This window comes from Corvus moneduloides, chromosome 4, assembly GCF_009650955.1.
Source record: "Corvus moneduloides isolate bCorMon1 chromosome 4, bCorMon1.pri, whole genome shotgun sequence".
Classification (NCBI taxonomy): domain Eukaryota; kingdom Metazoa; phylum Chordata; class Aves; order Passeriformes; family Corvidae; genus Corvus; species Corvus moneduloides.
Window position 1 is genome coordinate 71,880,050 of NC_045479.1, and position 25,962 is coordinate 71,906,011.

At 45.8% G+C, this 25,962-nt stretch overlaps 1 long non-coding RNA gene across 1 annotated transcript in view; it reads left to right on the plus strand.

Moving 5' to 3' along the window:
- Nucleotides 1-25,634, plus strand: part of LOC116443565 — a 32,575-nt gene extending 6,941 nt beyond the window's left edge. Inside the window, exons 2-4 of the long non-coding RNA XR_004239983.1 lie at nucleotides 1,806-1,932; nucleotides 22,609-22,785; nucleotides 25,422-25,634. This is a non-coding gene — a long non-coding RNA (uncharacterized LOC116443565). The remainder of the gene's footprint in view (nucleotides 1-1,805; nucleotides 1,933-22,608; nucleotides 22,786-25,421) is intronic.
- The last annotated feature ends 328 nt before the right edge of the window (nucleotides 25,635-25,962 follow it).

Genomic DNA, 25,962 nt, shown 5'->3' on the forward strand with positions numbered 1-25,962 from the left:
AGAGATCAGTAAAAAATAAGGTTTGCTCAGATCTGAGGCTGCTCTCTCCAAGTGTGCTCCATCCCCCAAAGGCAGTGGTGCTGAAATGAGAGATGCAGCTCCAGATGCATCTGGGGACACAGCTGGAGCTCTGTAGCCAAGGACAGCCCAGGGCTGGGGCAGCCAGATGAGGATGAGCAGGAGACCAGGACAGAGTTCACTGGAGCAGTTCCTAAAGCAGCCAGCTGAACAGGGTCAGAGCATTGCTCTGTTTACAGCACTGGTTTTGACCGAAATCTGCTGAGCACTGCCACGTTCCGTATCTTGAGGGATAACACAGGCTAAGAGCATCCCCTCAGCTGGGATGGGCAAGGCTGCCTGATTCTGGTGTGGGGAAAACCAGTTCAGTTATATGGATGAGAGCTGTGCTCCCTGGCCCAGGAGATGATCCCTGGCCTGTTTTATTTGGGAGCACAGCCCCAGTGTGACAATGTCTGTGCACCAGCCCTGGCAAGTCAGCAATCAGGTCACACTGCCTGCGTGACTGCTCAGCTCAAATTACTGCTGGCTGTCCAGGGCATGCATTCCTAGAGCAAGGAGGACTTATTAAATCCTCCCAAAGCCCATGGGTACTCAGATCCATCTTCTCTGGGCACAGAAATAAATCCCTGCTCCCTCCTGCGGGTAATTACTTGCCTGCTCAGGCTCCTTGTACATGCATGTGCAGTCGTGATTTGCATGCGGCCAAGGCTGTCAGTCCTCCCTGTGACTGTGCAGGTAGAGCCAGCAGGGAAACACTGGCTGTGGCTGTCTCCAGGCTGGGTTCCAGCTTCTCCAGAGGTGGCTGCTCTCTGTCAAGGCTCAGGAACAGCCTCAGGGCAAGAGGTGATGCAGGCAAGAGGGTAGGACTGAGCAGGTGATCCCCAGCCAAGAGGTAAAAGCATCTGCAGGAATTTAAATGGGAAGGGGGATCTCAGAGGATAGAGGGGAGAAAAGAGCAGGTAAAAAAGCATGGGGAGCAACAAGATTTATTCAGCTGAGGCTGTGGCGGGATTCAGGCAGGATTCTCACATATTACCATATCTAGAACCCTGGTTAGTGGATATTTATAGTTTCTTCCTTAAACCTGAGCTAAACTAAATAAGGAATTATAAAGGTGTGTGGATTTACCTAAACTACGTGCCCTGTGGAAAAAATTATGATTTCTACTCACCTTGTAAAGATCATGGGCTTTCTTACAAATTGTTTCTTTAGTGACCACAGCAAACCAAGAGCTGTCCCTAGAGCCAGCCCTGCAGGACCCCATCCCTGCAGGGTGTGATGGGGAAGCTGTCCTGGTTTCAGGGATTGATATCTGAAGCAGGAGGGCCCCACCAACACCTTTGCAATCTGCGTCAAGGCAGGGAGAATTGCTGTCATGTTCAAGCTGTCTTGGAGATAAACTGAGTGGGTTTATTATAAACCTCCTGTGTGACAGAAATATTGCAGAAAGCATCTCTCCTCTCTGAAGAACAGGCACACATAACTTGGTGTGGCAGCTCTTCTTTCCAGGACCTCAGGGCTGCCACAGGTCTTCCCAGTGCTCCAACCTTATCCTGGCCTGGTGGGAGATGTTCCTTGGGCAGCTTGTGGACACCCCACATCCTGCTTTTCTCTTTGCTGCTCCAAAGTGGGCTGAGGTGCTCACTGGGCTTCACCATTTCTGTTTGCTGGGCTCAGTGTGAGTGCTCACCCAGCTTCAGGACCAACAACCAATCTGTTTACTGTCCCACCACCTCCCAAATTTCCCAAGTGGAAATGACCACAAAAAACTTTCCCGGTTTCAGATATCAAGCGTGAGCCAGAAAGGATCTGCCTGGGGACAGGACGGAGAAGAACAACTGTGAAGTTTACAGGGAAAAGCATCCAAGACAAGTTGTCTCAGCTGCTCCTGCCACCCCTCTGCAGAGCCAGGTGATGTTTCTCGTGAGGTGACCCAAGCTGCAGTTTCACAGGCACTATGAACAGGCTCGCCAGGCTCCCTCCTGCTACGGCAACATATGGTGGTGGGAGGGTGATTGACTGGTACAATGTGATTTTCAATGAAATGTCTTGCAGACAGAAGAGTTCCAGGTGACTAGAAGTAAGCAATCATCGCGCCAATCTCTCAGCAAAAAAGGGTCACGCGTTGAGTACGGCAACTTGAGGGAATAAGGCAGCTTTTTATAGCGAGTAATATCTCTTCTGACAGTGCAAGTGAACTGCTTCAAACCACACTTGGCTGGGAATGTGCAAAGATGAATGGCTTTGTCTCTCAGTAAGTATTACCAGGAGCACTAGGAAGGATGAGAAATGGTCTGTAAAGTAAGCAATAGCTAAAAATCCTCTTCTTTCTTGACCTTATTGTAAAGAAACCTTTAGCAGTGCGGGGAGGAAAAAAAAGAAGTGTAACAAGGTGTCCCTGAGGGGAAAGAAAAATCCACCCTACAGGGAAACCTGGAAGCTTTTAGTAAGGAGTGATAAGGATTAGGTGTGATGAGCTGGAGTATCATAGTCCACACTGGCAGCAGCCTCATCTTTCCCTCCTGTAAACCTCATGCTTTGGTGGTGGACTGAGGCTTGGCTGGGTCTGGGAGCACGGTGTGAAAGGTGTTTGTCCTTCCAGGAAGAGACAGCTGGAGACAACTGCCTAAATAAATAAAACAGGTACAGAGGGTCTTTTATCCCCCCCTTTTTTTTTTTTCAAGCCTGTTCAAGGTTACACTGAGAAACTGAAGCCATGTGGGGAAGTGACCACAGATTCCTGCAGCTTCACAGTCTAACTCATTGCTGGTCATTTTGTCTTAGCATGGTTCAGAACCGGGAGATGGGGAGGTTTTCCTGGTCTTTCATAACCTGGAGTTCAAACTAATGGTGCCTTCAGGATTTCAGGGAAGTGTTGGCTTCTTCGCAGTTCTGGGAAGACTGGAGAGAGAGGCATGTGAAAATGCTTGTTTAAATTGGGAGAGGTTTATTTCAGGGAATGATGCACTCTGCCTCGTGTCTTCCCAGGGGCGACTTTGCAAGGATTGGAAAGCATGAGAGGATCCACCTTTACTCTACAAAATGCTTTGTTCCCAGACTGGTGCCTTTCATGAAATCAGGACTGGGAGCCGTGTTTCTCCACAGCATTCAGGTGCCTTGAGTGCCAAACCCATTGTTCTTCCTCAGCCCCAACACCTGCACAGTAATTAACCCCGCTGGGTCCCCACCTGTAACCAGCCCTCTTTGGAAAGCCATCAAGCCCTCTCCCAATAACATTTTCCTTTTGCGTGTGGGACTGTCACAAGACCTCTCCCTCGCATTAAAGTGTTTGTATTCCCAGTATTTTTGGAGCGTTTTCCAGGGGCAAGCCCTTCTAGCAGACCTAATGTACATTACTAATGTACAGAGTTTACTAATTATTGTCTTAATGCAAACTGGCTGACTCAGTCTGCTTGTAGAGGGAAAAAAATCTTTGGTGATGTTATTTTTCTGGATTAAGCAAGAGGGGAAAAAGGTGTGAGAGAGAGGAATTAGAGACACCTCCAAACAAAAGTCGTGTGTCTTGTACCGTGGCTGCCTGAGCATATGGTCTTTTATGGGATTCCAGGCCCTGTCAACTCAGAAAGCAAATGTTCCCTCTCTGCTTAGGCTGAGAGTGAGTCTGCTCGTCTCTGACCCTGTCACCGAGGCATCTGGCAGGAGTGATGAACTCTCTATCTCCTTGTATTAAACCTGAGGTTATTGGTGGTTTTGGTTCTGTTATTATTTGTTTTTCCCTAGGGGGAAGAAAGGAGCAGGGATATAACTAAAAGAAGTGATAACCAGATGTTTGGTATTTCCATTCCAGCTCAGGCTTTGCTCAGATGGAGTTTCCCCACTGATTTAATCAGGGAAACAGTCCCTTCCACCCTCATATCCAGAACCAGCTCCAGCAGTTGTGGGTCTGCTTGTTTCCTTCTCCACAAGTGCATCCCAGATGTGCCCGTGTTCTGCACACAGAGGCAGAACATCTGTGCTGGAACAAGGAAGGAGAAATGATGATGTTGTTGGGTTGTCTTGCATGCTGAGATCCTTTCAAATGTATGGGGCAAGGGGAATTTTGTGGGTCTAAATTAGGGGCTGAAGGACTAGGAAGGGCAGGAATCACTCATGGTTCTCAAACCTGATCAAGCAGATCCTTTTCCTTTTCGTCAAGACAGTGAGCATAGGACATGATGCTCTTCTTGCTCCATCCCAGTGCTTGGATGATGAGGATGATGCTGAAAGTCGTGGTCTGAAATCCAGAAATCAGGGATGTGGCAGCTGTCAGGGGAATGTGCAGAGCTGCAGTCACGAAAATTGGCCCATGAAGGGTCAGCCAGAATTCATGGCTGTGCATTTTTGCCTCCCACAGAGGTGTGGCCAAACTCCTTCTTGTCACTTCCACACAGGTTCCAACCACTCTCTTTTAATCCTTCATTATCCGAGCCACACATCACCAAAACTTCCTGCAAGCTCCTGGTATTATAAATTATACAGATTATTATTATAAATTTCTACTCCACGCGAACAAAGCCCGGGTGGACTTTGAAGAGTTAATGATACATTTTTCTTTGGCATGATGTTTACTCCTTTTTTTAGCTTGAGATCCAAAAATACCTAGAAGGCATACGGGACTTTAGGATCTCCTTTATACCCTTAATTCCTGAAGATCATTACAATCAAGGAGACTTTAAATCCCCAGATAAGTCTCAGAAAAGGGATGATGAATAGATAAGAAGCAGCAGTGTATTGCAATAATATTCATCCATAAATCTACCAGGGTACTTAGAGTGAAGAGCTTGCAAAATAAAAGTGAGGTGGGAGGAGGGGTGGGCATTCGGCCCAACACAAAAGTGTGAGCAGTGCCCTGTGGATGAATCTCACTTTTCTCATTAAAAACAAGTAGTCCCATGACACCAGAAGGGGAGTTCGGTTTCCAGAAGAACTGTGTGACTTCATTTGGAGTGAACCAAACACTTCTTTATCAGCCTCTCCTCTGCCCGATTGCTCCTTCTCCTCCAAACCTGTAAGATGCTTCATGATATTTGGATAAATTCAGCCAGGGTGTTTCACAGCTCTTTGAAAGGAAGATGCAGAGACAACTGAGAAATCATCCCTTAAAAAATCAGAGATTTAAGGCTGCCCTGCCTCTTTTTCACCGCCTCCCTTTAAGGGAGTTTGGAAACACGGGTTTAGGGGAGCTTAGGAACATTGGTTGTCTTCCAGAAGGGATGAAAACAGGCAACACTCTCAAACCCAAGCACCTCACATTAAGGCATTGGGCATTTCCTTGGTCCCTCTGAAGCTCCTGGGTGGGAAATTAGGACCAGGCCTGGGGGAGTGTGTGCTGCCCATGAGGTCTGATTTTCAGAGATGCTACAGAATGGAGAACAAGAATACCTTCTTTATTTTGCCTCCTGGAGCTCTCAGACCCAGACAAAGAGATTTTGCAGCAGTAGATTTGTCTCTTGGCTGTATCTTCCTTGACTTTGTGAGGCCACTCTTTAGGGAGAAAGGCTGAGTTTCCTCGGGGATCACACAGCACTGGCTACAGTGAGATGCCGTCATATTTCTCTGCTATAATCTGGGATTTCAGGCACAGGAAAAGTGGTGCCACCCTACTGTTTTGCCTGATAAAATACTGGAGTCAGAAGTCAGCTCATTGCAAAATAAATCAGTAAGGAAACCCAACAGGAGAGTTTGGCTCATTGCGATTCCATGGTTTGTTTTCCTGTCTTATATTGGAAAGCCTGGTTTTCCCAAGGGCAGAGACTTATTTGCTTCAGCAAAATCTGTAGGACACTGTGTGTATAAAGTCCAAATCAGCTCTGTCTGTCTATCCCATTAACACCTTTCTTTTCCACTGTTTTTGGTGAAACAAAAATGACCTTTCAAATCAAAGACTTCTGAAGCCTATTGCGGAAAGCTTTTTCATTTCAAAATTATTTCAGCTTCATAATAAGGACTGTTTTTTCCTTCCTCAATCTTCTGCTTCCTGCTCAGCACAAGGAGTAATGTTGTCTCAACTTCCCACACCCTTTCAAAATTTTTTATTGTATTAGGTTTTTCCTTTCCAAGTCTTCCCTCAAACCCTTCCTGGTGTTGGAAACAGTTAAGTTTAAAAAAAATCCCAACCAACCAAACAAGAAAGTGAAATTAAAGTTTGCTAATTGAGAACTTCTGCAAAAATGGAGATGTTTAAAAACTTTAAGTGTTGCAAAATATAAAATTCGAGAAAGAACATGAAGAAAAGCTAAAGGAAACAAACAAAATGCTTAAATTGTTTTAAGTGGTTTTTAAGATCAGATGTTTCCCACTACCAACACTGAAAACAATGGAAAGACGTCTGAACTTTTCTTCTCGTAATTACATTCTTATCATCAATGTGGGGCACTGATAAATATTCTGGCACCGCCTTCCTGGTCTATAATGGGAAGCATTAACTCAGCATAAACTCCATCAAGTTGTCTGAATTCACCAAAACCTTCTCAATATAATCTGGAGGGACCAACTTTCCCCTGGGTAAAACCTTCATCCTTCTATTTCCCAAATTCCTGTGAATGTGTCTGCAAAGGTGGCAAAGAATCTCTTAGAAAAGTTAAGAAAACAAACTGAAACTAAAGAAGGACCCCACTGGCACTGATGGACATGTGCACTGTTACCACCCTGTAATTTATAATTTACAGGTTTCTGTGAATTTGACACGATTCTAGAACTGTTGTTGTAAGCTAGAGGGGGAGAAAATGGCTGAATCCAAACTGAAATAATTATTTGTGGGAGTCAGAAAATGAGCGTGTCAGTTGTTTGAAGAGAGTATCAGAAGCATGAAATATAGATCACCAACGCTCTGTAGCTGTGAGCGAGTTGTCCCTGCAGTGTTCTGTCAGACTGCTGCAGAATATCCTTGAAATCTTTTCTTTCCAAGAGGCAACAACAGCTTCAAACCCTTTACTGGCATGTCCAAGCTCAGGATGCAAACCTTTGCCTGAGGAAGTTGTTTCCCAGAGAGGTTGCGGATGGTCCATCTGTGAAAGTGTCCAAGGCCAGGCTGGATGGGGCTTAGTGGATAGTGGGAGGTGTCCCTGCTCATGGCAGGGGGTGGGACTGGATGATCTTTGAGGTCCCTTTCAACCTAAAGTATTCAGTAATTCCATGATTCTCAGCAAGGATCAGAGGTAGGGAAGGTAGAGAAGTTGGCTTGGACTGCAGGTATGCATGGAAAGCCCAGGATATAATTTTCAACCTTTTCAATTCCTCTGTTTTTGGATTGAGAAGCAGCTCTGTCTCCTTTTCTTTGGACTCCCAGTGTGTGGGAAGCAGGTATGGGCTTGTGCCCAGGGCATGTTGACACCATCGCTCCCACTCCCAGGTCACTGAGTCACTTTAATGCTACCTGGGCAATTTCATAACATTTTGCCACCTAAATCCGTGGGATCCTTGACTTTTTCACACGGAGCTGAGAGGTGCCATTCTGGTGAGGGTTGGGCTGGAAACCAAACATGGGCAGATGAGCTTTGCTGGCCTTGTCTGGGAACTCTCTCCTTAATTCTTCTTCTGGAGGCAGAGTGATCTTCACAGCAGCTGACCTTAAAAAAGGGAGCCTTGCTGGGGAATTTTCAACTTTATTAATCACTGCAATAGCATAAATGCCATGGCCTGGTTTTCAGCAGTGATGATAGGAAGTCTCTGTAGGTGGCACTTTTCTCAGGGAAATGAGGATGCTGCCTGTTCTCTCTGTCTGTCTCTGTCCCAGGCTGCTTTCTGAAGGGTTCTTTACATGAGGATTCATTGCTCTGTGCTCAAATGAATATTTAGGTCAGGCTTCTGCTAATAAACCAGAAAGACTTTCTTGTTTCCCAGCTGTTAATTTAAAAGGTAACACCAGCAAAGACCATTGAAAGAAGACGTGAAATTTATTCCCTCAGGCTGGTTGGGAGAAATTTGGTGACTGGACTTGAGGGGGGTAAAATATTTCACACAAGAACTTAAGGGAACGGAAGATTCCCAGTCACTGCATTCCTCTTTCAGACATGACCCCTGATTCAGAATGGAGAGAAGAAATTTTAACCACTGTGAGCCATGAGCTGTGAGCCTTCCTGCTGAGCCATTTAAAGAGATGCCTCTGCTGATGCCTTTTATTTCTGCAAATTCCCAACCATTCCAAAATGCTGTTTCATTTCTAGAAGATCTCTAAACCTAAAGTTATCTTCCAGTCCTTACCAGGGGGAGATGCTCTCAAGCCACAAGAGACAACCACTCCATAACCCAAACCCCAAGCCATTGATTTCTTCAAGAGTTATCACAGAAGAATCCCAGCACTTAACAGAGATTAGGAACTAATGAGGAAAAAAATATCAATCACAATGCAAGTCAAAACACGTTACTTTCATTTTCCAAAGAACTGAGAAAAAGATTAACTTTCCGGCAGAACTTTCACTTTCTTTGTGTCAAAGGAGAGCTCTTGACCCAAAAGTCTATTGACGTCTTCCTCTTTGTTGGCAAAACAGAGATCATCACTTTAGGGAGCCCGTGCCGCTGAAACGAATATAACAAATTCCCATTCAATCAAATGGAGTCTCTCCATGGCTTTGGACAGCAAACTAACTGCTGGGGCTTGATCTTAAACCTCAATAATATTTCCAAAATGAGCTTCCATGGCAGGGCTCTGTCAGCAGGGCTGCAGCTGTGGAGAGCTGGGGGCTGAGTTAATCACCAAGGAGGGATTCAAAGAGCCACCAGGAGCAGAGACAGGCGGTCTCACAGTGAGGACCCATTAGTGATGCAGCAAGACATTGCATGATAATGACTCTGAGCCCTCCTGCAAAGCTGTAAAGCACTGGTAAATGTTTGTGTGTGGCAAAATCTTGTACCTCAGAGGAGAAATTAAGGGTTTTTCTTTCTGCTTTCTGCAAAGAGAGGTGAAATGAGCTTCTGTTGCATTCAGTGGTCAAAACTGAGAAGTGGCTGTCCTGATGTGAAATCATATCTCAGATGTTGCATGTGTGAGAGGTTCTGGCAAGTTCAGGTGTGTTTGAACCAACTGAATCAAATGTGCAGAAAAGTCCTGGTTGAGACTGTGGGAGCTGCTCTTCACACACAAAGTGAAAGAGGAGCACAGCCCTAAGACTGAAGTGGAACTCAGGCAGGCAAGAAAGGTTTATAGATAAAGAGGAAAGGAAAATAACTTTGCCTTTTTTGTATTAATGGAGACCTGAAGTTCAGCTTTCTAAGCTCTTAGAGAAACCTGAAATTTGATTCTCAAAGCAGTTGAATCCATACCACCTGTGAGACAAACCCTCCTGGTCATAAATATGGAGTAATTTGAAAAACTTTCCTTCACGTGATTTGTTCAGGGACAGTGATATTTGTGCAGCATCAGACCTCATGAATTCTTTTACTTCCTTACTGAATGAAAGGATTCACAAGTGAAGTGACTCCTACTCCTTAGTTCTGTCCATAAACCAAAGGAGGATTCCATGAGATTTCCCATTATCATTGTCAAGTGGTCTCAGAACGGCACACAGGTATTGGGATTGCTAATTTGCCATTGTTAAATCCACTGATGCCATAAAGATTTTTTGCCTTTTCTTTCACACCCGTTATACCTTTTTTACAACTTCTGTATTCTTAGTGCTTTTTGCCTACATGCTTGGACTTGTTTGTCAAGCTAAGAGACCAAACATTTTAGAAGCTTCGTAGCTTAGGGATCAGTGTGCCCCAGACCCCAAGGTGCTCTCCAGAACACATTCTGTAAACTAAGATAGAACCATCCAGGGGAAGGCTCCTTGGGGAGGGGTGCTCATTCAAACTTCTAATTGGGGAATCTTTGATAGATATGCTAATTAGTAAAACCTATAATGCTAACCAGATCTTTTGGGGGGGGGATATATTTGGTGAGGTGCATTTCGATGCATATGACCTGGAAGTGTGCACCTAAGGATCCTTAAAATAGATACCAAGGTAAAATCCCTTTTCCCCTTCTACCCGTGTTTGACTCTTGATTTTAAGACCAGGAAAAGACATCACCACCAGCCTACTGCAAACCTATAAAGTACAAGTCTCAGAATCTGGTTGTTCTCCAGATGCACTGGTCAGGCCAGATCTGGGCTGGAATTGTCATGTTCTGTAATTAACAGCTCATTAAAGGACTGAACCCACCCAGAGAAAAGCAGCTGCTCTTTCTACACCATGCATTAACCCCAACCCTAAAGACAGTTATGGCATTAAAGTTCCTTGGCTCACAAGGAGCAATGACCAGATTTTCCCTTTACACTGAGAAAAGACTTGGAAGAATGGAATTGTGTGAGACTGGCATAAACAGCATCTGATGGAGCTGAACCTCAACCCGTGATGGGTGTTTGAGGTTGACCCTTGTTGATTTGCAGGGCTGGGACGGTCTGGCTGATGGCTACCTGTCTTTATTTCCATTTATTGCATTCTTCTAGCAGAGTTGCAACTCCTTTTCCTGATGAGGAAGAATCGTGGCGTAGCTCTGAGAATTTGCCCGAGTGGTTGTAAAATTTTGCATTTCCTGATGAATTTTGAAAAACCCTGTCAATCCCTGTCCTTTCCTCTTGTTTCTGATTCTCACTTCACAATAAATGCAGGATGAAACCAGAGGAAGCAGCAGCTTCTGGAGTGGCTTAGAAACCTTTAACCAAGAGGAAAGGTTAATGGAGTAGAGTTAATGCAGTGGAGTTTATTTTTAATAGAAAAGAAGAGACTTTGAGATGACTTGGCAGAAATCTTCAGCCTTAGGAAGGAAAAAGATGATAGCGGGTAGTTTTCTCTCTGATGTCATGGTTAATAAACTCAGGATATAATTTAAAGCTGAGATTATTTGGGAGATGTGCCACGTCAGGCAAAGGGAAGGAGATATAAGCAGTGGGTTTCTAATAACTCAAAACCTCCTCCACTCTTGGGTTAACAGTCCTCTGGATTCTCAGGTTTGTTTGTTATCCAGTAAAATCCACAAACACTGACCTTGGTTCTTCACATAGCTGCATTAATAAATTGTTGAAGAAAGACAACTCTGTAATTATGCCAGAGAACCTTTCTGCAGGTAGGTGAGTACTTGGTGCTCAAGATGAAACAAGGTACCACACATTAACATTTCTGTGGATATATTATGCTTTTATGCTTTCCTGTGGCTTAGATTCTTTTCCTTGGTAAATAGCAGGAATGTGGAACACCTCGAAACATGGACAGCATCAGTCGTTGGTTTGTAAACATTTACAGAGAGCTTGGATGGCAGAGACTGAATAAGCACAAAGCTTTTTCTTGACCCAGTGAATGAATTTGTAACTTCTGGAATCTTTTTTTTTTTAAATGTACCCTCCATTCAATCAATTTGCAATTCACTCCAGCCCTGACACTTCTGGCTGTTTGAGCCAGCAGTACATCTGTGTGCTGGAACCCAGTCTGCTGGGCAGCAACCATGTGAAAATTTGCTGCTTTTTGGAAGATAATTTGGGAGAACATTGGTGCCTCTTCATGGCTTGGAATGGATGAAAATCATGTCCTGTCTCAGGGACCTCATTCCCTGAGCTATCCCCCTGGAAGCTGGGTGGGAAAACCTCCCCTGAAGTGCATTAGCAGTTTCCTCAACACTTAATGTGAGCTCTGTGGGTCTGAAGTGGGGCCTGGTGGCATCACTGTGCTTCAAGCCACGCTGCTCATTAGGTAATCTCAAGAGATGACGCAAAGCTTTGGAAGCTAAATTAGCCCTTAATTAAGAGAACTTAAAGAAATGTAAGAGCTCTTAGCTGCTCTTACCACTCAAGCCATGATTAAAATGCTGCATCTAGCACTCGATAACCCTGTGCAGTGAGGTGCGTTGGTGCCAGCTGGCTGGGAAGCAGCTTTGTGGAGGAGGAGCTGGGGGTTTTGGCAGCACACGAGTCAGCAGTGCATCCTCGTGGCAAACTGTGCTCAGGGAAGTGTTCACCAGGAGGTTGAGAGAAGGGACTCCTCACCTCTGAAGCAGCAGTCGTGACACCACTTCTGGAATGCCATGTCCTGTTCTGCACTTCCCAAAACAACAAAGCCTGGAGCATTCAGGAGTGAGTCCTGCAAAGTGTCACCAAGAGGTTCAGGATCCTGGAGCACATGGTGTGGCAATGGCTGAGAGCTGGGTGTGCTCAGCATGCACAAGAGAAGGCTTGGTGGCATCATGTTGCCATCTGCAATATCCAGTGTGGCCCTGGAAGAACCAGAGGTGATGCACATGGGAAACTCTTATTGGATGTAATGGCAAAACAAAGTCACCCTGTGACTGTTGAATCACTGGAATGGGCTTCTCAGAGAGGTTGTTGGCTCTCCATCCTTGGAGACATTCAAAACTCAGGTAGACAAGCTCTGAGCAATCTGATCTATTTGGCCCTGCTTGAGCATGGGCTCTTTTCCAGCCTGTTTATATTATATTATATTATATTATATTATATTATATTATATTATTCTTTAAAATAGACTGCTGTCTCATGTAGCATATTTCTCTGTTTATCAGCTGACAGCTCTCCGGTGAGGTTATCCTAACCTGCATCAGGGAAATTGAATGGACTTAATCAGTATATCTTTACTAAAAATGTATTTTTGTCTGCAACAAGCCAAGCAATGAGAGAATTGATTCTTCCCAGAGAGGTTGTAACCTTCAGCAGAGTGTGAATAAAGAAAATCTGGGGGAAGCGATCTCTGGATCTAGAAGACAACTGCTCTCGATAGACTCGGATATTTAATTTTTTTCACTCTCTTAAATCAGGCCAGCTCTTGCCTGGGGCTCTTTTTGAGTCGTAGCATACAAATTGCTTTGGGGGCAACCATACCATGGAATTTCTGTCATGAGGAACACACGGAATGATAATAAAGGCAGTGACTGGAGGCAGGGAGATTTTGAGTCCGTGGCTCCCAGGCTTCGAGCAGGGTCTCCAAGCTTGCAGCAGCCTGGCACTGCAGAAGGAGCAGACAGACACTGAGCTATCAGATTGAAAACTGTGCTGTTCCATGAGTGATACAAGCATAAGATGGGCTGTGGAGGGTCAGACAAAGCTTCCTGCCTCCAGAAATGGCTAACAGCAGATGCCTGGGGCACAGTGCAAGCATGCAGCAGCACGGAGCGATGCCTCTCCAATATGTTCTGCATGTCTCCAGCAGGTGGATTAAGGGGTTTGAGAATTGCTGTAATCTTTGTCTTTAGAAGCCCTTGATTTGACTTCTCCTCTGTGAGTTGCTTTTTGCAGTTCCTGGGAGTACCTGGGCTTTGCTACAGGCCATGTGGATGACCTTTGCTTCTGGTCAGCCCCAAAATGCCACAGGACAATGCTGTGGAGTTCACAAATCTTTACCTTCTCTTCATCTTCTTCGTGCTGATCCAGCAATACTCAGGAGGTTGTACTTACTGGAGTTTGATCCAAGCACCAAGCTGGAGATTGTGGAATCACAGAATGGTTTGGGTTGGGAGGGACTTTGGAGATCATCTCGTTCCAATTCCAGTTCCAAGAGACACCTTCCACTACCCCAGGTTGTTCCAAGCCCCGTCCAACCTGGCCTTGGACACTTCCAGGGATGTAGCATGAATGTTCTTGAGGGTTCATGGAGGTTCCATGGTTCATGAAGGTCCACCTGAGGTTGCTCCTGAGGCCAGCAAGGAGGCTGGAAGGTGCCTTCAAACCCATTTCGAGCTATGGCACCACCTGGGGGCTGAGAAAAATTGTAAATCACAGAGGGAACAAGTGAAAGTGACCTGTCAAGAGTTGCTAAAATTTGGGCTGACATCAGCGCTTCTGGAGCTAAGATACCATCCTCTAGGGAGAGGAAAATACGGAAGGCAAGGCTGAGAGAGGTCTTGGAAGCTGGACCTGACTTCACTGCAGTGAATAGGCCACTGCCACTGTTGTGGTTATTCCTCTCAACATTTTTTTTTTTGCCCCTGCTGCTGTTTAAAATGATGGGAAAGGGACTTGCCAGCTCCTGTTCCCAGTGTGAATGCACTTGCTGCCTTATTCTGTGTTTCCAGAGCAAGTGCATAATGATGGACCAGGGTTCAGCTCACTGAGAGTTTGTTACAGAGTTGGAGCCATTATTATGAAATTACCAAATAAAACATACATTTTCATTCCCATTGGTAATAAAAATTATCGAAGTACCTCTCCTGGGACAATTATAATGAGATAATGCAGAACTCCTGACTGATTCCAGGGGCTGTAAAAAAGAATAAAATCAAAGAGCATTCAACAAGACATTAGTATATGCCTTGGCTCCAATCACTTCCCTGTCTCATGGGGTAATGAAGTTATCAAATTAGTTTTAAAAAGGTGAAACTTCCATTTTTCAGCCCATCTGACAGGTTCTCCCCTGAATAATGTGATTACAATGAGGTGCACAGGACAGCATGAGCCTTTATTGCTTTTGGTCTAGACACTACAGGACATTAAGAAATTTTGCCCTCTTGTCTCCACGGTGTAATGTTTATACTCAGAGTGTCCAGGCCAATCAAGTGATAAAGAACAGGGGTTTAGGTTTTAGGGGTATTTTTTTCCCTTCTGCACACCCCAAACATAAATACAACCGTATGTTCCAGCCTGCATTTGCAGAAATGAAGCATAAATGGCCTACTGGGTTATATAGCTCATCTGTTTCCCATTACTGCTCTGCAGCAAATTACATTCTTTCCAAAGAGCGATGCCGGCATGGACAGCCTAACAGCCTCCTTTCCCGGGGATCCAGGATGGAGGTCATGAAACATATTCAGTGCTGCTCTAACAGCCAGTTTGTCAGCCTGGCATGAGCAGAAACCCTGCCCTGAGATGCTCTGGTGGCATTGGAGAGAGCAAAACGCTCTGAGAAGATGCTTCAACCATCTCTGGAACAGCTCCCTGCCTTTATTGAGCATTGAGAGTTAACAGGACACCAGCGCTCCTGATTCAGGCACTCCAGTCACGTTCCAAAGGCAGGGCTTTGCCCCAGGGCTGAAGCCTCCCACAGTGTTGAGTAAGAGGAATATTTTTCATTTTTCAAGCTTTGCCGTCTCTCCATTTGCTGGGAAGTGAACCCCAAACTTTCAGGAGCAAGAGCATCATCTCCTGCGGTTCCCAACTGAACGGCTCAGTGACCTCCGCGAGAGCAGGAGCACATCCTGCATCCTGCACAGGTCAGGCTCAGCGGGGAGTGATTTACATACCCCTGGAGCAGCGAACAGAGGCACTCGGAGCCCCTTTCGGGAGCAGGGATGGTCCCACTGCCTGGCCCGAGCCGGCTGGGATAGCCCAGGTAACACCCCTCTCTGAAAAATGGAAATGGGCAGCAAAGCTGAGCAGCCTCTGCGTCCTCCCGAACGACCTGTCAATACATCAGCGCTGGGCACCCCCCCGCCGTGATTCCAGCCACAGAGCTGTCTAATTTCCTTTGTAAAAGAGCCCCACAGGCAACAAATGCACACGCAGAGCAACTTCTGTATTTACCTTGACACTACATGAGTCACAGCGCTCGCCTCTTGCCGAGCAGCCGTATACATTATCGTCACTTTGGCATCTTGGTTGCTGCTCTCTCCTATTCTCCTTCTGTTCAGCAGAGCAGAGAGGTTGTTTAGGGTCCCCCCCAGCCCCCTCATGCCTGCACTGCTTCCCTGAAAACCATTACCCAGAATTCCAGCTTTCCTTGAAGCAGCACTGAACAAGCTGTGCTGTGTTTTCCCCCTCCAGGCTTTTTTTTTTTTCTTTTAGCAATTCTTGCAGGAAGGAGTAATTTATCCAGAATTAAAACATCTGGTTATCGTGCTCCCCGGGTAAGTCAGCATTGAAATAAGAGGGAAACAAAGTGCCTGGCTGTCTCCATCATGGGAGAGGAGGAACATGACCCGTGTCTCCATAGAGCCACAAGGTGACAGCTGACTGTGGAGCTCTGTGGAGTGGCCAGGCTTTGGGAGCAGAGGCAGGAGACACACACACACAGCTTGCTGAGGCTAAAAGTAGAAGGAGAAAGTGATAAATTTTTTGAACCTTGCATTTCTTAAGGATCGCCCAGTTGCACCCCTGCCATGGGCAGGGACACCTTCCACTATCCCAGGTTGCTCCAAAACCCATCCAACCTGGCCTTGGACACTTCCAGGGATCCAGGGGCAGCTTCTCTGGGAACCCTGTGCCAGAGCTTCACCACCCTCACAGTAAAGACTTTTATTCCTAATGTCCAATCGAAACCAACTCTTGTTCATTTTGAAGCTTTTCCCCCTTGTTCTGTCACTCCAGGCTCTTGTAAATAGTCTCTCTCCATCCTTCTTGTCAACTTGTTTCTCTTCTCCAGGCTGAACAATCCCAATTCTCTCAGTCTAATTCTGTAATTCAGCTGCATGGACAGAGTACCTGGAGAAGTGCCGAGATGCTGATGGGGGGTGGACTTTACAGTGAAATCACCTTTCCAAGTCTCCCCAGATTCTGTTTCTCCCCTTTGCTCAGGAACCCAGACATGGGAGAAGCCAGCACTGCCTCATTCTCCCTCCCTGAGGATTTCCCAGCTTCAGTCAGGTGGGGCAGGAAGAACCACCACTTCCCAGTGAAAACAGTTCCTTTTGCACCAGTTTTCCTTTGCAGGTGATGACCAATTCTCCCCATGACTTTGCACAAATACTGCCACTATTGCAGAGGGGCCTCTCCAGAAGGATTAAGAGGAAAAGCCATGACCTGGGAGCCGGGGCAGAGGAATTAGGGCAGCTCTGGTGAATGTGTGATTTCCATTAATTGTTAATGCAAACCTTTGAAACTATCACTGTTGTGAGCGGTGCAGGATGCTTGGATCACCCAGGAATGGCTTTTGTTATGGATACAACAGCCATCCCGAAAGGCAGCCATGAGGAAAGGCAGAGATTCAGTGATGACACGCACAGGTGACAACACCCCTGGATTTGGGAGTTGCTGTGCTGTCAATGGCTGTGGGGACAGTGGGTCTCCTGGGACCACCATCAGCCAAGTCCTGAGCTTTTCCTGTGCTCCACCTGGATTTCCTGGTGCTCTGCTCCCTCTTTTGAGATCTCTCATGCTTTTCCTAACATCACAAGTAAGCATTGCTCTGACCCCAAAACCTGTGTCCACCCCATGAGGTTCCAGTACTGCAGAGCACTGGGAGCCAGTCTGGACCAGGAACCTGTCCCAAGCAAGACATGTTTTCTGATAAATGATACAGAACTGCTGGAATTTGAGCTCTGTATAGAAGGTGAAGTATTTCAGGTCTTGAAATGGTGCTGCCTTCAATAACATCTTGAGTGTGGATGGTTGTGACAAAGCTCCAGCAGCTCCTTCTTGTGGCACTGCGTGGTGTCTTTGTCAGGGACAAAGCAGGATGGCACAGCAGAGACATAAATTTACAAATACTACGGTGTGATGTCAAGTGAGGGGGTGTGTCCAGAGGGGAGCTCAGCTCCTCCACCTGAAATCCAAGGATGTGCCTGTTGGATGTGTTTGGTACAGACTGGGATGGTGCTGCCGCATCTGGTGCTGGCCTGTGGAGTAACCTTGAGCAAGTCACTGCACCCCTCCACTCCTTCCCTCTCCTCCCAGCTTTGCTCTGATTAGTTAGGGAAGGAACTTTCCATTCCAGAGTGTGCACCCAGTGTTTATCACACCGGCGCATCCTCAGGCTACCGCGTACAAATAATGAAGAGCAATAATAACTGCTTGCCAATCAGCACAGGATCAGGTTGGCTGTTTCCAAATCAGTTGGAAATTGTTCTTCTCTTGCTTTGAATAATGTGATGGGAATATGTAAGAAGAAGTCTTGTTTCTTTTTTTTTTTTAATTTTGTTTTTTTGGCTAGCAGCTAAAACACCCTTTATCAGCATTCCAAAATATGATTAATGCTAATCTTGACCTTTCCAATATTCCATGCCAGGCAGTTGATGAGGCTTCTGTGTTGTAAAGAATCAAACAGAAGGTGTTTCTATCCACAATGAAGTGTTCTTTATTAATGAATGATTTGCTTACCAGGAAATCCAAGAATTCCTTTGCACTGTCTTTTTTTCTTACAAACCTGAGGGAGTTTAATCATTTGGAGTGGATTGGAAGCATAAATATATTTATGAATTCCTCATCTCTTTCCCCCCTTTCTCTAAAGTCAGAACACGAAGTCTGTTAGCTTATTACTTTAGGTCAGAGATTTTTTTTTTTTTTCTTTACCCTTCCACGGAAAACACCTGGGTTATCAAGGAAATGAATGTATCAGATCAATCACCATTGTGATATCTGGTGTCAGCTGTTTCTGAGACTCCCCACAACAAGCAAAGAGTACATCTGCAAAATGTGAAGCAGTAAAGGCTGTAGTTGTCCAGCCTCCAAAAAGGAAAATGTAGAATAGTTTTCTAGACTTGAGTCAGGTGTAGGGATCTGAACCTGGACCCTGCAGCATGGTGACAAACTTCCCATTATCTTCTTCTGTGAGTAAAGCAGAAAATCCTAAACAACTTCCCAGACTCTCATAAATGACACGAAAATGCTTCAGCCATTGCTCTGAAAACCTGCCAGAACCTGAAGTTTTGTCAGGTCCCTCCAGAAGTTTCAAGTCCAAGGTCAGAGAACAGTGGAATGAAGATTATGGAGGGCAAAGTGCTTAATAGCCAGAAACTGAGGGATCATTGGATATTTTGCCTAATTAATTCACAAATGCAGCATATTAAGGTGACCAAAATCTTCTGCTACCAAAAGGGTCACATGGATTCATTAAGTTCTTTGGGAGTCACAGATAGGGGGTATGAAAGAACTGTAAAATATATTTCTTATTTGTCATTATTCGTAATTCAGGCCACTTATCTGCAATCACATTTCTCCTGACTACTTGTGTTCCCTGTGATAGGGGTGTCTCAGGCCATTAGTGACTAACCCTCTGAATAATTAGGCTGTGAAAATCTAATGGCAGGATTTATTATTTTTATTATTATTTGCTACTTTCCACTCTGTTGTGATAATTCCATTTGGTGTTGGTCTGTTTTCATGGAGAACAATGCTCATTCATATAAAATCTTTTTTTCTGTTGTTGTTCAAAATGCCTTTCATCATGTGATTTAACAGACCATGAAACATCTGAACGTTGGTTTTCAGATTTTCAACCCAGTGCCAATATTTTGATAACATTAATACGTTCCTTGCATCACCCCTGGAATACTTATATGAAGTCACCCTATTATCTTCTCCTTTTTCAGCTGTCCTTTGTGTCCTTTCCTCATGGTCCTCCTGTGATGCATAACAATTTCTGTGCTAGAGGTTTCACTGATGGGCTTCTTCCACCCTAAATGTCACTCTTGGACACACCTATGGTGAGAATTCCTACTGGTTCCACGAGAAACTCCTGGCTCCACCCCACCCTGCATAAAGATGCTGATTTTTCTGTCTGATTTACTTGTCCTCAGTGACCATCAGCTGGCCAGGACCCTCACAGCCTCCTGCAGTCCTTTGCATTTCATTTAAAACCAGATTTATTTCACCAGGCCCTGCTGCATGTCACCCTCAGCATCCCATGGGACAGGTGATGAGGAGAGCAGGGGGTTCCTGCTCAGGGAACAAATCCTACTGTGGGACTCTCTTACAGCTGTCAACGTGGGCAGTGCTGCAGTCATGGAATCATGGAATCGTGGAATGGTTTGGGTTGGGAGGGACCTCAAAAGTCATCTCATCCCACCCCCTGCCGTGGGCAGGGACATATTCCACCATCCCAGGCTGCTCCAAGGCCTGTCCAACCTGGCCAGGGCCTCACCACCCTCCCAGGGAAGAGTTTCTTCCTAATGTCTAATCTGAATCTCTCCTCTTTTAGCTTAAAACCATTTCCCCTTCTCCTATCACTGAGGAAAAAGTCACTCTACCTCTGTTTTACAGGCCATCTTAAAGTACTGGAAGGATGAAATGAGCTCTCCTCCTCCTCTCCTCTCCTCTCCTCTCCTCTCCTCTCCTCTCCTCTCCTCTCCTCTCCTCTCCTCTCCTCTCCTCTCCTCTCCTCTCCTCTCCTCTCCTCTCCTCTCCTCTCCTCTCCTCTCCTCTCCTCTCCTCTCCTCTCCTCTCCTCTCCTCTCCTCTCCTCTCCTCTCCTCTCCTCTCCTCTCCTCTCCTCTCCTCTCCTCTCCTCTCCTCTCCTCTCCTCTCCTCTCCTCTCCTCTCCTCTCCTCTCCTCTCCCATCCCATTCCTCCTGACAAACACTAAAGGATTTGAAGACCAGATTTGCTCTGTCTCTACACCTTAATTTTAAAACCAGTCCCTTGCATTTTCCATTCCCCTCACGAATCCCTGACTCTGTTGCTTTCTGCATTCCCTGCACTCAAGCAAACTCTGCTCATTTATCTGCAACTTGCTGAAAAAACTCATTTTTTTTCCCCCACCACAAAAAGCTGTTGTCAAAAACTTCAAATCATCTCATCCATCAAGTGCCATGTGCAGGGGACGAGTGTGTGACATGTCCAGCTGACAGATCCATGCTCCTGCTGAGGTAGCTCCAAGGTTAGCTGGGCTCCTTGGGGTTTGTCTGGACCAATACTGAGCACAGACACAAACCACACGCTCCCCCAGGGCACTTCCACGCTTCCCTTTTTCTTAATTTGGGGAACTAAATTATGGGCACAGCAAAAATGCTTTGGTAGCTGTGAAAAAAAAAAAAAAAAAAAGGCCATTTCACCAGAGCTCTTGCCCTGAAGCAACTTTGAAACCCTCACCCTGGGATTTGTGAGGGAAATGCATTCCTTCTGACAGCCCAGTCCATGCCTCAATACCTTCTCCTCACCCCATTTGTTGTATGAATTTATTTCTCCCCACAAAAGAAGGTTGAAACAGCTGGGCTCTCTTTGCTTTCCTGTTTTTGCGTGTTCTGCTGGCTCATCTGAGAGCTAAATCATCGCGTTTTTGAGCCAGTTTTGCCTGTGAGAGTCTAAGTGCCTCTATTTTGGGAGGCGAATGTGTCGGTGGGAGGAGGGGACACCACATTTTCCATGGGCTGTTCTGCCTCGAAAGCCAAGAGGTGAAACCAGAATTCATTCCCAAAGCTGCCACTGGTTTGTCAGACTGCCTTGGCAAAGCCACTTCACCTCCTGGAATCTCCTGGGATGCTGATGCTCCACGCTGGCAGACAGGGAAGGATCTGCTGGTGAAGGTCTGAGGGGACTGGGAGCCAACACAGCCTCGAGCATGGAGCTCTCACATGGCAGATTTAGCATCTTTCATGGCCTTGTCCCATCTGTGCCGACAGCTGGGGCTGGGAGGAGCTGGAATGTATTTCCCTGCAGAGCTGTGGCTCTTCTTGGAAGAAGCAGAAGCAGGGAATGGTGGTTGTGGCAGCTGGAGAGGTTAATCCCCACAAATCTCTTTTAACTCTGCTGATCTGCTTCCTAGAGGAGAGAACTTAAAGGATGCCCCTGGATCCCTGGAAGTGTCCAAGGCCAGGCTGGACAGGGCTTGGAGCAACCTGGGATAGTGGAAGGTGTCCCTGCCCATGGCAGGGGGTTGGAATGAGATGATCTTTAAGGTCCCTTCCAACCCAAACCATTCTGTGATTCCATACCAAAATTACAATGATGTGCACACCTCCCTGAGCTTTGTGAGTGGCACCTCAAAAATTAGGATGTGCCCAAATCACCTTGGAAAGAAAATTACCTCTGCCCCAGTTAAAAGCAGCCCATTCTGCCATCCTGTGCCCTGACTCCTCCAGCAGAGACAGATTTCATTCCACATTTCTCTCTGTGGCCATTTGCTGTGCCAAGAAAACGGGAGTGGTTAATGGCCAGGAGAGATGGGAATTTCAGGTGGGTTTCAGGGAAGAGCTGTGTAATTTCTAAACTCATTTAACAGCATGGAAACACAGGCTGAATACCTCGACTTTCAATGTCATTTTGAGCAATCTACAGAGCACAGTTTTCTCCTTCAAGGCACTGAGCCTTTTTTAGAGGATGTAATTCCACAATGAAGAGCAGAGTCAGGAGGGTGGAGCTGGCCATGAGCAGAATCTGAGTGAAAAGAGGCTGGGCTGGAGGTGGAAGTTGAACTTCCAGGGCTGAACTCACAAGCTGTGAGCACAAGGTGGTAAATAAGGAGGTGGCTGAGCATCAAGGATGCTCAGGAAAGGAAGGTAAGGTTTGCTGACATCTTTCCTGACTCATCTCTAACAAGATCCTGCTTCCATAAGCTGCACCCATAGCTGATGCCTATAAATACAACTCCAGAATGAGGCAGGCTCCCACAATAAATGAAGGAAAAAGCCATGTGGGAGACTTTCTCTCTTTGACTTTCTCATTTCTGAGTAATCATTTGGCCATGCTTCATTGGGACAGAAGTTGTATCTTTATTACTCCTTATTATATCTTTATTTTTAGCCCTCATCACTTTTTGGAAATGGGCACAGCTGTTGTGTCCTTGTGGGATGATTTTAACACCAAAAGCATTGTCCAGGTCAGTCCCATTTTCCTTGGAAAAATGTAATTCTCCATCTAATTTTGTCTCCCTCTCAGTCTCCCAATCTGTTTGTTTAAACCATAATCATTGATTTGGAAGAGGTTATGTAGGCTTTTATTTAATTTTGGAATCACACCATTCTAAAAAAAATTAGTAGGCTGGGATTTTTAAAATTATTTTTTTTCATTCTCATTTCCTCTAGCTATTTGCTTTGAACTGGCCGGGCCTGGAGAATTTCAGCCGAAAGGTGATGAAAAATGAAAGCAGAAATGTAATACTGAAATGTTTAAATAATGTCAACCACAGCTGTCACCAGTTGTTCTCTGGGGAAGCAGTGAAGAGGGGGGCCCTGTCAAACAACCTGACCGTACTTTATGGGGTAAGAGATGCATTTTGGAGACTTCTGAGTCTGTGGAAGTTTTATCAGTTTGATTTTGGAGAGCTCACGGATGCAACAATGATTTTTTTTTTTAATGAATGATTTTTTCCTGGGAAACATGTTTATATTTTCACCTCTTCCTGCTGCAAATGTGTAATAAGTGGGAAGCAGTCTGCTGGGGGTCCTGTTCTTTCTTTGCTCTCATTCAAATTTTGTTGAAACCCTCCTACCCTGTTGAAAACGGCCTCTTTCCTCTCAAGAACATTCCCAAACATACGGCACTTTCAGCACAGACTGCAGAAAAAAATGAAAGCGTGCCTCACATTTCAAGAATATTTAGTTTTATTGCCCAAATCTCATTCTGCTCCAGGAAATGCAATTCCCATGTTTGCCCTTTCCCTCACCAGCTCGCCCGTGGTCCCGTCTGCAGCATCTGCTCTGCCAATCCTCCCACCAGGATGACTTGCCTTCGCTCCACAAACTTCTTCCTTGGGGATTATTTATTTTCAGCGCTGATCTAAAGCTCTCTGGAAAGGATGGGAAGATTGGAAGGACTTTGGAGCAAGGAATGACTCTTCAAAGCGCTGTAGGAAGCAGTTTGCAGGACAGAAGCTGTTTTTTGGGAGCACCCGCCCTTGCAGGCGTTGCTCACATCCATTCCAGCCCCTTGAGGGAGCAGTCCTGGCAGGAAGAAGAGATAACAGAATCAGACCCAATGGTTTATTTGGCACGAACTGATTTGGTTGCATGAGCTGAATGCCAGGAGAGGGAGGAAAGGGCACGTTGCAGCACCTTGTGCCTGCAGAAGCAAACCTGAAGTATTCCCACATGCTCTAGATACAAGATTCCCCTCTCCATCTGCTTCGAGAGCTGAATTGATGCTGTCCCCGATGACTTCATTCCCAAAAAAGCAGTGGGTTGCTTCTGCCACAAGTCATGTGGACAGGAGAGGGCTGGGAGGAGGAGAAGGAGGGCTTTTACGTCATGGAGATAACAAAATCATGCCCGTAGTGTGCTGTGATTTATTGCTCTCACTAGTCTCATGGCCTCAATAACTTTGGTATCCTTGCACAGCTTCTGCTCTGGATTCTTGAGCCTTACCCTGTTTTGTGCTGCTGCAGCAACTCAGCCCTTCACAGCCTCCAGGAGAAGTCAAGAGGGGTCTCATGTCTGAGGTTTACTCCACAGTTTCAATGTCCCCAAGTTATTTGCAGCATCCTCCATCATCTGGTGTCCTGGGGAGGGCTGGCCAGGTGTGGATTTGAGTTACAAAATCGTGTCTGTGCTCCGATACCAGCACTGAGAGCAGCCAACAGAGCCAGCTGTGGGTTTGGAGGCGTGGGAGCAAGCAGAGGGAGCAGGGAAGGGTGGCATCACCAGGATGTCATCCTCAGGATGCAGCAGGAATCACCAGGATGCCTGCCCCAAACTCCTGAGGCAGTGGTGCTTTTCTCTAAGCCTTTTTTCGGCATCTTTTGCTCAGTTTATTGCCCAGGGAAATCCTGACTTTCCCAGAGTCTTGCAATCCCATTCCCATCCAGGCTTAAAGCTCTGGGACACCTCTTTCTTCTCTGTCCCAGTCACCACAGAGCTCAAGAGCTGCAAAAGGATGGGTCAGGGAGATTATTTTGCTTTAAAAAACCTCATTTTATCTCAGCTTTTTCTTGCAGGGAAGGATCCACAGTTGTGCCAACAGGGAATTTCTGCTCCAGGAGAGCCAGCAGTCTCACAAACCCACTCAGCTGTGATGATGGAGATTCAGGGCATGAACCAGCAGAACCCTTTGGTAATTCCTGCAGAAATGAAGAGTTCTAGCTGGAGACCAATCCCCAGGACATTCTTTCTAGGATGGAAAAATTTCTTTGCTCTGTAACTGGCACAGCAGGGACATAACATTCGGCTTTGCAAACGCCAGGAGAACACTGGTGGGGGGAAGGAGAGCTTTTCTCTCACCTGCATTTCAGGAACAAAACTTGAAGAGTCTGAATTCATCCCTACATAAAATATTTTGAATTCCTGCAGAATTTAAAATAGCTTTCAACCAGCTGTACCAAATCACAGGCTGGCTGAGGTTGGAAGGGGCCTCTGGAAGTCAGCTGGTCCAACCTCCCTGTTCATACGTGGCCACCCAGAGCCAGCTGCACAGAACCATGACCAGACATCTTCTGATCATCTCCAGGGATGGAGATTCCAGAGATTCCACATTCCCAGTTCCATTTCAGGGAAAGAAAGACTCAAGCCTTGCAGTTCACTCTGAAAGATCCTCAGCCCTGTCAGCTGTTTGTGGATGCAGGGCTTGACACTGCACAGGTCTTTAATTCCAAAGGTGTGAAATATTGCCTCGGGTCAATTTGGAAAGCATTTTTTCTTCTAGAATTCAGCCTTGAAACACACAAATCTCATCAACAAGAAGCAGAATGAATCTTTAAAATTGGCCAGCGTGGAGGACCTACTGCCTTAAATTCTCTTTTAACCTTTGCAGTTCTTCTGTTCTTTAAATTGCTGCTACAGCTACTTAATTTCCCTCCCCAACATTTTGGTTGTTTATTGTTATTGCTATTGCTATTGTTGTCATTGTTGTTATTATTATTATTATTGTTATTGTTATTATTATCTTGTTTCTTTTCCTGTCACAGGACTGCAGAAGCCCTGGTGATGCCATGGCCATGTCACAGGAGGCAGCAACTTCCTACAAGGACACTGACCTAAGGATAAGGAAACAGCTCCTGTTCATATCCCACCATGGTCCTACAGGCATCTGGAAGCTCCCCACAACCACCAGTGGAGATCTTCATCCCCCCCCTTAACTGTGTGTGAAACTTATGACAGAATCAGAAAGTCACAAAAATAAAAAAATTCTTGAAATTCTGATTCACGAGTCCCTTAAATAGTTCTTGTGCTTTGTGTTGTGGTTTTTTTGAGGGAAATCTTTGGGGGATTTTCATTTTTGTCCTTGTTTTCTTATTATATTTACCATGGAAACAGGAAATCATGGAATGGTTTGGGTTGGAAGGGACCTCAAAGATCATCTCATTCCAACCCCTGCCATGGGCAGGGACACCTTCCACTATCCCAGGTTGCTCCAAGCCCCATCCAACCTGGCCTTGGACACTTCCAGGGATCCAGGGGCAGCCCCAGCTTCTCTGATCAACCTATGCCAGGGCCTCCCCACCCTCA